Source organism: Mustela erminea, chromosome 6, assembly GCF_009829155.1.
Source record: "Mustela erminea isolate mMusErm1 chromosome 6, mMusErm1.Pri, whole genome shotgun sequence".
Lineage (NCBI taxonomy): Eukaryota > Metazoa > Chordata > Mammalia > Carnivora > Mustelidae > Mustela > Mustela erminea.
The window spans coordinates 122659926-122676316 of NC_045619.1; positions in this window are offsets into that span (position 1 = coordinate 122659926).

Consider the following 16391-nt stretch of genomic DNA (forward strand, 5'->3'; position numbering starts at 1 on the left):
TCTCGCTGTGTCCTCACGTGGTAGAAGGGGTTCAGGAGCTCTGGTATTCCTAATGGGCATAAATCCCATTCCTGAGGGCTCCATCTTCATGATCTAATCACCTCCCAAAGACCCCACCTCCTTAAACCAGGGGCACAGTCTATAACACTACCTGTTTTCCCTCCTCTAGGACTGAAGTACGCCAGCGGAGGCCACTGCCCAACTCCAGGAGACACTACTGACCCAGACCACAGTCCCATGAGACTTGTCTTCTGCTGTGACACTGCTGTACAACAAGCTGTTGTCACAGGTTGCCTCTTAGGGGTCTTGTGTTTGGTCCATTCTTGGCTCCTTTCTCTCTGTCACCCACTGGACCCAGACTAGTCTTTCAAAAGCACAAATCTGATTAATTCTCTCTTCTTGAAACTCTTCATAACTGGCTCATTGTCTGTCATCTGTCTCCAGATGATTAGACCCCAGGCAACCCCTGCACACTCAGCCATACCCATTTCCCACTAATCTTTAGTTCCACAAGAGCATCAAACCTCCTTCCAACCCAGGGCCTTTGCCAGTGCTGTTCACCCTTCTGGGAATGCTCTTTCTTTCTGCTTTGCTTATCCTTTGGATCTCTGTTTGTTTATGTGACACAGAGAGAGAGAGACAGCGAGAGAGAGAGAGAGAGAGAGAACACAAGCAGGGGGAGTGAGAGTGGGAGAAACAGGCTTCCCACTGAGCAGGGAGCCCGATGTGGGGTTCGATCTTCAGACTCCAGGATCATGACCTGAGCAAAGGGCAGTCACCTAACCAACGGAGCCACCGAGATGCCCCATGGATCTCTCATAGAATAACTTCTTTAGAGAAGTCACACCTGATCTCATGACTAGACCAAGTCCTACTTGCTGTAAACTCTTCCTTAGTTCCCTGTATTTTTATAATTTTATATGATTGATTAATGTTTCGTCCTTAGTAGACTATTAGCTCGTAGAGAGCAGGGACTCTGTCTCTTTCATGTGGCATTTCCCCTTCAGTGCCTATCACAATGCTCAGCCCATAGTGCGCATGTATTAAGTATTTATTGAACGAATAGATAAATGAACTGAAAAAACAAAACAAAACAAAACAAAACTGGACTTAGATTGGGCAATGTGGGTGGGAGTGAAAGCAGCAGTAACCAATGTATGATGTCGAACAGAGTATAGAATGTTTGTTGGCTTCAGTTTCTTCCACTGGAAATGAAGAGATTGAAGATTATCTTCACTGTCCCCTTTAATTATGAAGCTCTTTGATTATATGAATGGCCACCTGTTCGCTGATTTTTTAAGAAAGTATATATTTGGTTGTAATAAACTCTGAAAAGCAAATACTTTGTACCTATAAAATGCTACTCTGCAATTTAAAATACCACTTAATGCTTGTTTTATATATTAGGTCGGGTAATTTAGAAAATTTTAAAATGTGGGACTGAAAATTTCAGTGGAAACCATCACTAAAAAGCTTCAGTTTAAGCTGATGCATCCACAATGACTGGCCAGGGCCATGTTCTTAGAAGATATACCTAAGGTGGGGCTTTGCATTTGCAGGGGGCCAAAGCCTTGGAAGCCAGATGGGGCCAAGCAAATTTGGCAAGGTGTACATGTCAACTTGATGCTGATCCACAGTAGTTGTTTTTAAAGATTTTATTTATTTAAGAAAGAGAGAGAGAGAGAGAAAACACACCAGTGGGGGAGGGGCAGAGGAGAGGGAGAAGCAGACTCCCCCCCGCACCCCCCATACTGAGCAGGGAGCCATTATTGTGGAGCTCAGTCCCAGGACCCTGGGATCACGACCTGAGCAGAAGGCAGATGCTTAACCCACTAAGCCACCCAGGTGCCCCTCTAATCAACAGTTTTTTAAAAAGTGCTTTTTAAACAAATTATTTTTTCTGTGTAATGAAATCTGATAGTGTCTCAGAGGAAAACAAACCTCTTTCACAATTCTCCCCCACCCACTTTCTTTTAAACAGAGTATCTCTGTATTTTAAACTTCAGGAGCCATTAAGATTGAAAATATTTTTGACCATTCTAACTAGTATAATGTGGTATCTCAATGTGGTTTTGATTGGTGGTGGGTATTAAGGAGGGCACGGATTGCATGGAGCACTGGGTGTGGTGCATAAACAATGAATCTTGGAACACTGAAAAAAATAAAATTAAGATGTTAAAAAAAATGATTTAAAATATTTTCTAGGCAGTTAGCATGTGTCCTCTAGATGGCAGAACAGGATTTCATTTTGCGCTGTTGAAGCCTCTTTGTCATTAATTGAAGGTTTCCTACTGCAGAAAGTTCTTAGTGATTTTTTAACCGAAAGACTCAATATATGTCAAAAAATTTCTTTTTTCTTCTTTTTTTTTTAAAATTTTATTCATTTATTTGACAGAGAGAGATCACAAGTAGGCAGAGAGGCAGACAGAGAGAGAGGGGGGGAAGCAGGCTCCCTGCTGAGCAGAGAGCCCGATGTGGGGCTCGATCCCAGGACCCTGAGATCATGACCTGAGCCGAAGGCAGAGGCTTTAACCCACTGAGCCACCCAGGTGCCCCCCAAAAATTTCTTTTGTCCAAATAACAAGTTGACCAATCCAAAGTCACAAGACGAAGAATCAAGGTGCATTAGTAGAAAATCTGAACAATGAGTTTTTTTTTTTAATCCAAAATATTTGGTGTTCTTAAGCTACTAAATTATTTTGAATAAACTGCTTATTATTTTGCCAAAATGTAGATCCTGCTAGACTGGCTTTAATGGACAGACAAGGCTTGTTGTTAATTGACCTTTATTGTTGCTACTTAATACATGTTGCTGGAGTGGAGTCCCTGAAGAGTATTCTCTTATATAGGTTAAAAATGCTGTTACATTTTCCCTTCTGTTGCAAATCTGCTTATTAACATAATTTTTCCCAAAGACATTTCAAAAACAAGCTTTAGAACAGACTTGCCTTAGTTATTAGGAATTTTGGATTGGTCACATCTGAAAGATGAGGTTTACATTAGCCCCTTACACCATTGTTTAGAAGAGTTTATGATATTATGGAAAGTCATCTCTGAATACAATCGCCATGGGGGCTCTATTAGCTTTCTTCCATCTGTTAATACGGATTCCTACCAGGGAATACATTTTCCATAGAGCAGACACTCAGTAAATATTTGTGAATTTGAATGGACTCGAACACAGGTCACCTTCAGAACTTGGATGTGAAACATCTCAAGGGATGAGTCTGAGAGGGATCCCATTTCCCCCCCAAAAAGCTTGGATTGCATGTTTCCAAAATGAAGACCACTGTATCCACTAAAATGGAGAAAGTAACAAAGACCAATATCTAGATTTTAGGTTTGCTTATATTGAGGTCCAAGGTCTGTATATTTTGTTTTAGGTAGCAGACAAAAGTGATGAAGTCTGTGCTTTCTCTGTCTCTGAGAATGATGCCTATGAATGATGACCCCAAGCAACCATGACAAATAACCATTGCCTGGAGGATGGGCAGCTGGGGCTTCTAAGACAGCCTTGCTGACGATTCTGAGGCCAAGTCTGCTTGCGGAAGGAAAGACCTTGTGATTGATGAGCTTTTTCTGTCATGGTAGTAGAACGGGGAAGCGGGGCAGACATCCCAGGAATCTGTCTTCTCCTCTGGGTTCTGGCTGTGATGTCAGAGAGATCTCAGGGTCATTTCTTCAAGGGAATTCAGTGATATGCGGCTTTTGTACTACAGGATCAGAGTAGTTTCCCTAAGAAGGCTTTTTCAGGGATGCCTTTCAGAAAGCTTTGCCAGACCTTCTCCAGTTTCATATTTTTGTTATTGGTTTGTTTTGTTTTGTTGGGCATGCATTGGGGTATTAGCTGAGAAAAACGAGTTTATTACACATTTTAAGAAGCAATAGCACCGATTCCTTTCAATTTAGGCATTTGTTCATTCATTTTCACTACAGATGTTAGAGAGCAGGGCACTGTGTTAGGGATGGGGTTATGTTGCTGGGGAAAAGAACATTCTCACTGTCCTGGGGATTCGTTTCAGATTTGAGTTTCTTTAAAGTTACTTTATTGGAAGGACCTTTGAAGTCCAGTTGACTCCCAGAATGTGCCAGCTGGTATTCTAGGTGCTGTGGCAGTCGCAGTGACTAAAACACAGTTCTGATTTTCATGAAGCTTTCCGTTAAATATACAGTATAATGTCAAACATCAGTGTCATAAAGGAAAGCAGAAGGAGGTAATAGGAAGGGAAAGGCTGGTCAGGGAAGTTCTCGCTGTGGATTTTTTATCTGTTAAACAAATAAATTCAAAACATGAACTTGAAGGAGAGGTATGAATGGAGATCTTTGTGAAGACCCGTGAGGAGAGAGAAGGGAAAAACCAGAGAAGGTCTTCAGGTTCGCACTCGATGAGCACAGCGCCCCCTGAGGAGGCCATGGGATCAACCAGTGAGCCCCAGAATACCACAGAGAAGGGGGAAGAGAGCAAATTAGATATATAGCCAGATACACTGCCATGGTAAGGACTTCAGCTTTTATTCAAAGTTTTTTGGGAGACATTGGAGGGTTGTGCACAGAGCAATGATACAATCTCAATTCGTGTTAAAATATTCACACTGAGGGCACCTGGGTGGCTCAGTTGGTTAAGCTGCTGCCTTCGGCTCAGGTCATGATCCTGAAATCCAGGGATCGAGTCCCACATCAGGCTTCAGCTCCACAGGGAGTCTGCCTCTTTCTCTGACCTTCTCTCCTCTCAAGCTCTCTCTCTCTGTCTCTCTCTCAAATAAATAAATAAATAAAATCTTTAAAAAACAAAATATTCACACTGATAGAGTATAAGCCAAGGAGAGAACTAGATTAAATAAAATAAATAAAATAAAACTCTATTATAAAAAGTGATAAAGATTATTATAAAACAATATATTTTGTTTTTATACATTTTATGAAACTATATATATTATTATCAAAATTCTCAGAGATTAAAACTTCATGTATTTTAAAAGAAATCCTAAACCAGTTAGCCCTTGTATTGTTTAATACACTATAGCTCAAATATCTATACATCATATAACATTTTAGAATTCAGAAAACATATAAAAATCAGTGATTTCTGAATTTAGATATTAAGAGACACATAAGAAACACCCAGGGCCCAACTTACCAGATTTTGCACAAATACCAATGATGCTCAGCTTGAGATTATTGGTGACAAACAAACAATATCTAGGCTTCATCAGAACCTGTATTTGGGGACCTGAAAGTACAGGCAGTTTGGATGGAAGTTCCAAGAATATATAGGGTATTAAGAAAGAATATTAATTGTTATTATTACAAACCCAAATATGAATATAGAAATAGGATTATTTGACCTTCAACTTGGATATAAAGAGATTTCCTCATTTTTAAGATTTTAATTTTTTTATTTGACAGAGAGTAGGCAGAGAGGCAGGTGGGGGGTTGGGGGAAGCAGGCTCCCCACTGAGCAGAGAGCCCAACACGGGGCTCAATCCCAGGACCCTGAGACCACCTCATAGTAATATTTGATAAGGTTAAGAGGGGAGGGCGATTAGTGTTGTTTGCAAACATTTCTGGTTCTCCCCCACTCTAGGCATGTGAAAAAATTGAACTTCCTGACGCCTCATGGATGGGAGCCATGTACGTCCGTTTCACTTCTCCAAAGATCCTTTAATTGACAGAGCAGTATCAGCTGGAATTTTAAAAACTAGCTAGTCCTATAAAGGATTAACTAGGAAAGTATACACAACACAAGTAGTACTAGATAGCAGAAGAAAGGCTATATTTGTCCTTATTTATTTATTTATTTTTATTATTTTTTTTAAAACATTTTACTTATTTATTTGACAGGCAGGGATCACAAGTAGGCAGAGAGGCAGGCAGAGAGAGAGGAGGAAGCAGGTTTCCCACTGAGCAGAGAGCCCGATGTGGGGCTTGATCCCAGGACCCTGAGATCATAACCTGAGCCAAAGGCAGAGGATTTAACCACTGAGCCACCCTGCCCCTATTTGTCCTTTCTTAGATGGCTGTACAACTTGAATTGACTATAATTTTCATAAATCGCTTGTTCACTATTTCCATCATCTAGAGGCCATCTTCACCATCATAGCCTGAGAAGAAGACCAAAGCCACAGTTCTAAATTTTATCTGATTTCTACCACTAAGGTTACTAACGTAACCCTATCAATCGAAACTTGAAAACAAAATAAGGAACAAAACAGTTGAAAGAGGATGACCAAACCTAAGATGTCCTGGAAGAACCTTAGTGGTTAAGTGGTCTCTGAGACGACCCCCAATGATGCCAGCCCCTAGTATTCATGTCCTTGCGTGATCCCCTTCCCTAGAATGTGGACTGCACTTGGAGACTCATTTCTAATGAATGGAGATGACAACTATCACTGCCACTTCTGGATTAGATTACAAAGGATTGGCCTCCATCTTTGGCTTCTCCCTCTTGTTTTCTTGCTCACCTTGTCAGAGGGAAGCCAGCAGCCATGTTGGAAGCTTCCCTGTGGACAGGTACCTGTGCAAGGAAATGAGAGCGGTCTCCTCACAGCCAGTGAGGAACTGAGCCAGGGAGGAACCAGTGAGCCAGTGAGGAACTTGACGCCATCAGTCCAGCAACCCATGAGGAACTGAATTCTGCCAATAATCACATGAGTGGACTAAGAAGTGGATCCTTCTCCAAACAAACCTTCAGATGTGTCCTTACCCCAGCCAACAGTGTGACTGCAAGGTCAGGAAAGACCTTCAGCCAGCCACATCCAAATTTCTGATTCCAGAAGCTGAGATAATAAATGTTTTCTGTCTCAAGCTGCTAACTTTTGAGGTAATTTGTTATATGGCAATAAATAATACAATACCTTAAGTATATCCTGGAGCACAATGCCAGAGAATATAAATGCAGAACTATGGGCTGCTGAGGGTATATTTTAAACATGTCTGGGCTGAATCCAATTATCATAAAGGAAATAGTCCTTTTAGCTAAATCATGGAGACCATGTGTCAAAACGCAGAATTACTTGTTAAGACCAAACGACGACTTGTTTATATTCACCCTCAGTCGTGTGCAGCTCTTCGTTTCTCAGATTCTCTTAAAGTTGGATTCACCATGTGGCTAGGTCTGTCCAGTGGAACATAAGTTGAAGTAAACTGTTTTATTTCTGGTTGATTTCTTCCCCCAATATGCTGGCTCAACTTGAAGCCAGAGGATGGTGAGACCCCAAGATGGAAGGAGCATGTGGCAAGAGGGAGAAATAAACTCAATGGTATTAAGCCACTAGGGTTTCACGTTTTATCTGTTACCATGGTGTAGCCTATCATACCCTGGCTACTATAGCCAGTAACAGTTACAATGTAAGGGGTGGCATGTCCATTGAAGTAACAGTTTTTAAATATCCTCACTGGAGACAATATCACCTGTCTAATTTGTAGGGAAATATATTTTTATTTTTTCCCTTAGTGAGAACACATTTCTCCTCTTCTACAGGGGTTTGTTTACACAGTCTAGAGGAGAGCTAGCTGCGATCTGTGTCCTGGAAGTCAGTGCCACTTGCACATTCCACTCCTGTTGCATTTGAGTTACTGGTATATGAAACTTATGTATTTTTGGTAGTGATTTGTGTGCTTTTTTTTTTTCATTTTTTTTTAGGTTATATATACATTCTTAGATTCCTTCAGTTCTTTAGAAACTGTCAAATGGGAAAAGCAAGTGCTTTAATAAAGAACTTTTTTTTTCAGGATTTTATTTATTTGTGAGAGAGAGAGCGAGCGAGCACAAGCAGGGGCAGTGGCAGGCAGAGCAGGCAGAGGGAGAAGCAGGCTCCCCGCCAAGCAATGAGCCTAAAGTGGGGCTCAATCCCAGGACCCTGGTAGCATGACCTGAGCCTAAGACAGACGCTTAACTGACTGAGCCACCGAGGCATCCCAAGAAACGTTTTAATAAAGAACAATTTCTTAGTCTTTTTTAAAAAAGTAATCTTTATGCCCAATGTGGGGCTCAAACTCAGGGCCCCAAAATAAAAAGTCACATGTTCTACCAATTGAGCCAACAGGCACCCCACAATTTCTTAGTTTTCATTGGTGTGGAAACAGCCCAGGACAAATGGTGGCCCTTTGGCTTTACTTTTATCTTCTAGGTCACATGTAAACACCTTGTGTCTAGACATGAAATACATTATGGAGGACACCTGGGTGGCTCAGTGGGTTGAGCCTCTGCCTTAGGCTCAGGTCATGATCTCAGGGTCCTGGGATCGAGCCCCGCCTTGGACTCTCTGCTGGGTAGGGAGCCTGCTTCCCCCTTTCTCTCTGCCTGCCTTTCTGCCTACTTGTGATCTTTTTCACTCTGTCAAATAAATAAATAAAATCTTAAAAAAAAAAAAAAAGAAATACATTATGGAGACTCTGAAATCCCTATGATGTCATGTTTCAAAAAGGAACAGTCTCCTGGTGTCAATCAGAATGCCTGTTATTCATTCATATGTTAATCAACTAATTCAAGAAGTATGTATCGAGTACCTAAAACGTGATAGGCTTCATGGTAAGTGGTAGGGACACAAAGATAAGGAAGACCTGGTCTCAGTCATCAGGGACAGTAGAGGCCACAGGAAAAAGCTATACTGAGGAATCGTTACATGAAGAGCATTCCAAAGGCGTTGGGTTGTAACAGGTGGTAGTTTGGGGTGTGAGGGAAGGAGACCCGGGTCACGGGGTCACAGCGTCCGGAAAGAAAAGAGTGACGTTTAAGTTGAAATTGAAGGGTCAGCGGGAGGGAAGGGTGTAGAGAAAGTTCTGCACTGAAAGAACATCAAAGGTAAAGGCTCCAAGGTGAGGGAAAAAATGGATGAATTAATGATAGGAAATGAAATCAGACCAGTGTGCCTGGAGGTAGCTGGGTCTTTCGGGGCCTAACCTTGATAATACATCATATAGTTGGAGAAACTTGGCAGAGAGGGTTTCCAAATTCAACAGGGAAAATAAGAAAAGTTTTTTCCTTTCTAATTCTGACTGCTTTCTTCCATATTGTCCATCTTCTATAAAATGAACTAGACTGAATACACTATTTTCTTTCTTCCTTCCTTCCTTCCTTTATTTTTCTTTCTCAAGTTTCACTGATGGTTGAGTTTAGGGTACTTGGCTCAAGCCAAGTACATTCTTGGCCATTTTATTTTTTCAGCATCGTCTGTGACATATGAACATATTGGGGAAGCTGAGAGGTTAAAGGCTGAGGCTTTAAACCATTGTAGAATAAATTCTGTGGTAAAGATGATGTTACATTTACAGTACAAATGTTAATCAAAGGAGTCACTCAAAATCCTTGTTTTAAAAAAAAAAAAAATACCGCTATAAAGCTGTGTGTGTGTCTACCCCCTGACCCTGGAAACTCTCATTCTCAAACTTGAGTCAAAACCCGATCTTTGATTTTTCCTGATTGTATCCCGAAAAATGTGAGCTACCGAAATGGTCCATTATCCTGCCTGTACTAGGTGGTTATGTTTGCCAGTGGCTTGGAAATGAATCAGTTGGCCTGGTCTAGGAAGGATCTCTTTAAAGGAAACCATAGGATAATATTAGAGTGTATTGTTCGATGCTAGTCAGTGGCGGGCAAGGCCGAGTGCCCCGAAACGAGACTGCCAGGTGCCATCAGCCTGAGTCCCAGGTGCTGAGAGATTCGTGGAATGACACTGCCCTCCCCATGCTCATCTACCCGTGGTGGCAGAACAAACTGTGCCTGTAGCTCATTTATCAGCAACCAGCACCATTCGCACTGATAATGTCTGCAATTAGAGCCTATTAGTTCTGATTGAAAGTGAGGGATCAAAGGTGTTATGTAATTTGGGAAAGGAGAAACAACATCTGGAGCCCTGTCATCTTGGTGGGAGAGACGGGCTTCATTCCAGGGAAGAGTAAATGCGAGCTTCTGTTAAACAACGCGTTGGGGCGGGCGGGGGGTCGATTTCTTTAGGGACTGGATTCCATGTAACTTTAGAGCTGCTTAACCGTACCAGCTAGGGTGGACCGAGCGTCGCAAGGACTGGGCTCAATGTTGACGTGAGCGAACTTGCTAAAAGCTCACCACAGCCCTGTGAGAAGGGGTACTGTCATTGTCTCTTTACCTTTGGAGCTCTGTAAACAGGGAGGGGCTGCAGAAGTCAAGGACGCACACAGGGCCCAAGAATGCAGAAGCTGATGCTGCGCTGCTGAGGACCACGATGCTGGACCCTGATGTTAGCCCCAGGGTCCTGCTTCTCTGCCCTCATCTCTAGGCTACACCCCATTTCCAGCTCACCAACAGCAACACAGGGGATGAAGGACCCTGAAAGTATCAGGAACACTAGGAAGAAGGGCGAGCTTATTATATACCAGGTCAAGGTGCTCGTCCATGTGATGTATTAAGGACGAGCTGCTTGGCTATCCCCAGATAGTCTCTGCTATTTGCTAACCGATGCCTGAAATTCCAAAGCCTCAAACATTAGGCTTTAATCCTGCCAGAGCATTTTCCTCTTTCCTGTTAAAATGTAGGAAGGTGAGATCTTTAAGCTCTAAATAAGTAGTGGTATTTGTATAATGTGAATGAAAGGTAAGAGATCTGTGTTTTCCAGGATATGGGGGCATTGTGAGGCCACTGAATGGAAGAGACTAAGGCAAGAAAGGGGGAGGGGGTGTCACAGGGTGGTGATGAGGGAGCAGAAGGCAAGCTGAGGACAAAGTCCAAGCCCACACCCAGCCAGCCTGTCTTCCCACTCCTGGATAGGATCTGTGTGATATTCCTCCCAGAGGCTCCCAACTGTCTTAATGTTAATGCCTTGCTAGAGGTAAAAACAACCTTAAGTTGACAATGGCGAGGCTTTCTGTATCCTGTGAGGCTTTAACATATGAAAATCCTTTTGAAACCTCCCTTTTCCTTACTTTCCCCAACTCCCAAGTATATAGTCAGCCACCCTCTCACAAACCCAGTGCAGCAGCTCTTTCTGCCCATGGGTCTTGTCCCTGTGGTTTAATAAAACCACCTTTTTGCACCAAAGATGTCTCAAGAATTCTTGGCTGCTGGCTCTGGATGCCCCCCCCCCCACCCAAACCTCATGTATATTCCAAAACCACATCAGGTGGGAGCATTTATTTAGACTATAATGTGAGTGGTGTCCCCAGAAGTACCCAACACTGCGGTGGGCAGGAAATTGGGGCTGCCTGTGCATGTGTGTGTGCATGTGTGTGTGTGTAACAGAAGATGAACTGAGAGCATATTTTGCTTCTTTGTCAAATACTTCTTACAGCAGTTTCCAAGGCATTTCCTTTTTCAACTTTAAAATGTGCCCTTCTTTTACACCGGGCTGAGTTCAAGGAGGTTTCTGCCACCCGAACTGACCCATTTATTTCCTGAAGTCCAAGAGACTTAACAACTTGTCCATGTGACCACAGAGAATGTATGGGACATTGATACTCAGTATTATCCCATTCTGGTTAAAAAATGAAAATTAACAAGCCATCAACCTCTATAGTTCATAAATATTTCATTAAGCTTTGATTGTAATGGGAAATTCTGAAAAAATTGTGTAACATTGAAGTTATAAAAAATTAGTCTTTTAAAAATTGTTCCTACAGGCAACCTGCTTTGAATTATTACTAAGCAGTAAAAACAAGGGCTGTGTTAGGGCCAGATGATAGAAACTGAAAGCTACATGTGGTTTTTCTAGCAAGCATTCCCAAAGGGGCCCTGGTGGCTAGGTACATGCTTTTGATTAAATTCACTGAGTTTCTTCTATTGTGGCTACAATGCTTGGGCTGGTTACCAAATGTGTTCCCTTCGTGGGGATTTGTGCTTTAAAAAATCACAGAAAGGTTCCTTCTTAAAATGTCATATTATGTGAATGTTTTATATTTTGTGAATGCTGACCATTTTGGGTAAGGTTTTTAACTTCAAGATAATCACGCCCGGTGTACTCGGTGTGGGCATCCCAAGGTTAGCAGGATGGAAAGTACATCATAGTCACCCATTCCTGAAGGTTCCTTCTCCTTGTGGTATGTGTGTGATGCCTCTTTGCTGAGCTTGATTTTGCTGACAAGTAGACATTAGAGCTGAGTTGCCTGGGTTGGCGTTCCGTCTCCATCATTCCTTAACTGTTCAACTTCAGCAATTGGTTTAACCTCTGTGTCCGGGGTTGCTTCTCTGATAGAGAGAGAGAGATAACGGCACTTTCCTTGTCAAACTGTTGTGAAAATTAAATGACAGAATACATATACAATGGGTTTGGAATTATGTGGCTCTTAACAAATTCCCAAGAAATATTTATTATTCCTCTTGCCCTTTCTAATTTTCTTTTCCTAACCTTTCCCCTCAATCTCTTCCTCCATCAGTCTTACCTCAAATACATCTCGACACCTTATGACATTTCCCGTTTCATCTTTGAGATTCCTTCCAACTCTGAGTTTAAGATTCTAGGTTTCTTTGATATGTCAGGCATTGCAATAGGTGTGCTGGGGAGTACAGATGAAGAGATGTGGTCTCTGCTCTCAGATTACAGCCCTGCAGTGGAGAGAAGTCAGTTTCAGCTAATGGCTGCCTTAGATAGAATGTGATACATACTCTTACGTATGTATCAAGTGTATTGGTGATAGAGGAAAGAAAAATTTCAGCTGGAGAATGAAATATGATTTGGGATAGCCTTTCGGCCATCTTGGCCTTTGCATTTGTTTTTTTTTTTTCCTTCTTTTTTGGGATTTTATTTACCTATTTTAGAAAGAGATAACATGGGCTGGGGGAGGGGAAGTGGGAGAGGAAAAGAGAGAATCTCAAGCAGATTCCTTGTTGAGCAGGGACCCCAGCGAAGGGCTCAGCACGAGGCTCCAAATCATTACTCTGAGATCATAACCCTGAGATCATGACCTGATCTGAAACCAAGAGTCAGATGCTCAATGACTAAATTACCCAGGCACCCCCCTGCATTCCATCTTCAATGAGGACATTTGAAGGTGTGGGAATAGGTGAGCAAAGCCTTAGAGGCTGGAAAGCGGTAGAATGAGTCTGGAGAACTTGAGTGAGTCTATGGAACTGGAACCTAGGGAGTCATGCCCGGCAATTGCAGCCCAGGAATTCGTGATTGCTGGAGGAAGAGCCGGACATGCTAAGACTGGAGCTCGTTTTACTGGTAATAAGAAGTGCTTGAAAGTTTAAAATAAATAGGGCCAAAATCAGTCCTTATTTCTTCTTTCTTTCTGTTCTGTTCCTTCTCCTGTTCCTTCCTTCTCTTTGCCACTGATTAAAGGACTGCTTTTCATTAAAGCAATTGGTCAGCCCTACCAAGCCTTTCCCTCTGCCTCACATTAAACTTGCTAGGACTCCCCCTGGACAGGGAGGACTGTGTCTTCTGTTAAGGTAATTTATTCTCCTCTGGGATCTTAACTTACGCTTATATATTCTAAATGACAGATGCTTCCAAGTTTTTGGCAATTATGAATAAAGCTGCTATAAACATCTGTGTGCAGGTTTCTGTGTGGATAGAAGTTTTTAATTCATTTGAGTAAAGAGTTAAGTGGTATAATTCTTGGATTACATTGTAAGAGTATATTTAGTTTTGTTGGAAACTGCCAAATTGTCTTCCAAAGTGGGTGTACCATTCTGTACTCTCACTAGCAATGGATACAAGTTCCTGTTGTTCCACATCCTTGTCAGCATTTGGTGGTGTCAGTGTTTTGGATTTTGGTGATTCTAATGGGTATATAGTGGTGTGCCATTGTAGCTTAATTTGAAATTTCCTGATAATGTATGATATTGAGCATCTTTTCATATGACGATTTGCCATCTATGCATCTTTTTTTTTTTTAAGATTTTATTTATTTATTTAACAGACAGAGATCACAAGTAGGCAGAGAGAGAGGGGGAAGCAGGCTCCCTGCTGAGCAGATAGCCCGATTCAGGGCTTGATCGCAGGACCCTGAGATCATGACCTGAGCCGAAGGCAGAGGCTTTAACCCATTGAGCCACCCAGGTGCCTGCCATCTATACATCTTCTCTGGTAAGGTGCCGGTTCCTTTGCTCATTTTTAAATCAGTTTGTTTGTTTTCTTATTGTTGAGATGTAGGCTTCTTTGTATATTTTGGAGAGCAATCTTCTATCAAGTATGTCTTTTGCAAATATTTCTCTAAGTCTGTGTCTTTTCTTCTCATTCTCTTGACCTAGGTCAATCATTCAAATAAAAAAAAATATGAATTAGATGTTTTAACAAGGAACGTACAACACAGTGATGAGAAATAGTATTGAGGCAGCTAGAGAAGATTGAGGGTTTTTTTTCCCCCCACTGTAAAATACTAAGTGGCTAGATTGGTTTTTTAGTCTTTTAAAGAACATTTTCATTTTAAAATAATTTTAAATGCACAGGATTACAAGATTAGCACAGGGAGTTCTCTTTTTACTTCTCCCCCTGCTTCCCTTAATGTTAACCATCTTAAATAACAGTGATACATGATTGCAACAAGAACTAACATTGAAACAATACTCTTAGCAAAACTACAGGCTATTAGGATTTGACCAGCTTTCCGCTAATGTCCTTCCTCTGTTCCAGGATTCAGCACATGTTGTATTTAGTTGCCACACCTCAGTGTGGGTGGAAGAAAACCTTTTATTCCAAGCATCATAAAATGCACACAGCCTGCCCCACATTGACCCCTTTTTTTTTGTCTCATCAGCTAGCTCAGACCTGCACTTTGATATCCTGATTAAAACTAACTCTTTCGTCTGTTTGCACTGTCTTCTCAGCTGCTCTTGGGGCAACCGATAACATTCCCTCCTGCCACCAGGAGCCCTGTTGGATTTGACTGTGAGAATAGCCCCTGTTGAGCCAGGCGTGGCTTTCCTGTCTGGCTGGTCTTCTTTGTCACCAAACCCATGCCAAACATGGCTTGGAAAGCCTGGGCCTGTGGCAGCTGACAGTCACAAACATGGCCCAAAAGTTAAAACTCAGCATACAGGAAACCAGATCCTGGTGGAGTCAGTAAATTAGCATATTCATCTGAGTCAGTTTCACTTAAACTAATTAAGGTTCCCTTTGCTCACCATCCTTTGTTGAATTTTCTCAAGCTTTTTATGATTCAATGAAACACAAGCTTGTGGATTCTTTCCTAAGACACTTAATAGACCAGCATGTCAGCAAATAACTTCTTTTCAGGGAGGTGGTGAAATGCAGGGGTGACTGACAATTGCTTAATTCCTAGAAAAAAAAAAATACAACACCAAAGAGGGCAGGCTGGGAAATGAGTACAGAAACATGAAAGCTTAATCTGCAATTCTAGGTTTTAATGCAGAGGGGATTAATATAAAAATGGAGAGTGTTCCTATTGATTTCTGAGGAAAAAATATATCAGATTATTCCTTCTATGCGGTTTATTCATTAAGCATTGACAAAGACACCATTTCCCCATACTTTGGCTTTTCTTATCTGTCATCAGAGACAGAAATTGATTTTTTTTTTTTTATTTGGGGCTGTCAAATCTGAATGACGAAAATAGCTAGCAAATTAGCTAAAAGATTTACCGGGCTAAATGTATGCTTTTTGCTATTTGGTATAGTAAGAGTTGAGATTTTAGAAAGAGGATCTGTGGATAAGGCCTGGGTAAGAGGAAGAAGTCATTAAAATTACAAAGCCTTAGCACTTTTACAGAAAATTGAACTTTAGGGAAGAAAAATTGGGTGGTATTTGTTACATGGTTGATTCTTCCCAGCTGGTCTATGTTCAAATACTGGGCATCTTCCATGTGTGGGAATGGCAGTGATGGTGACAGCAATCCAGCATGTAGGTTTCCATGTGGGGCTCACATAGGGCTTTAGTGATAAGATTTGGGCAGAACCTGAGAGCGGCCTGCATCACTTCCAGAGTATTCAGTGATGTTTGAAGTTTCTCCCATTAGGATGACATTTATATCTTGGCTTCATCATTTGGGTTTCTGAATGTCCCTGTTATCAGGACAGAGAAATATCTTAAACATTAATAGGTACCAAAAGTCTAGATTAATTGCTTCCTACCCCACAGTGAGGAAAGCCCACTAAAATAGAATGCATGTGCGCTGGGCAGTGGACAATGATTAAAATGATGGGAATAGTTCTGCTGAAAGTGGAAGGAGGGACAAAAATAAACATGCTGAACATTCCAGAGCAAGAGTTCATGCTGTGGTTCTGGAAGATTCAGATATTCAGGGGGTGATGAATGAAAAATAGGTCTTTGGATCATAGCAACACATTTTTGTATGTTTTCTTTTCTTTTCTTTTTAACCATTAGCCATACTTGTTGCTTTTTCTGTTTAAAATGCAATTTAAGAAAAAGGAGCACCTGCATGGGCCAGTCGGTTAAACATCCAACTTTCCATTTTGGCTCAGGCCGTGATCTCAGGGTCCTGAGATGGATCCCCTA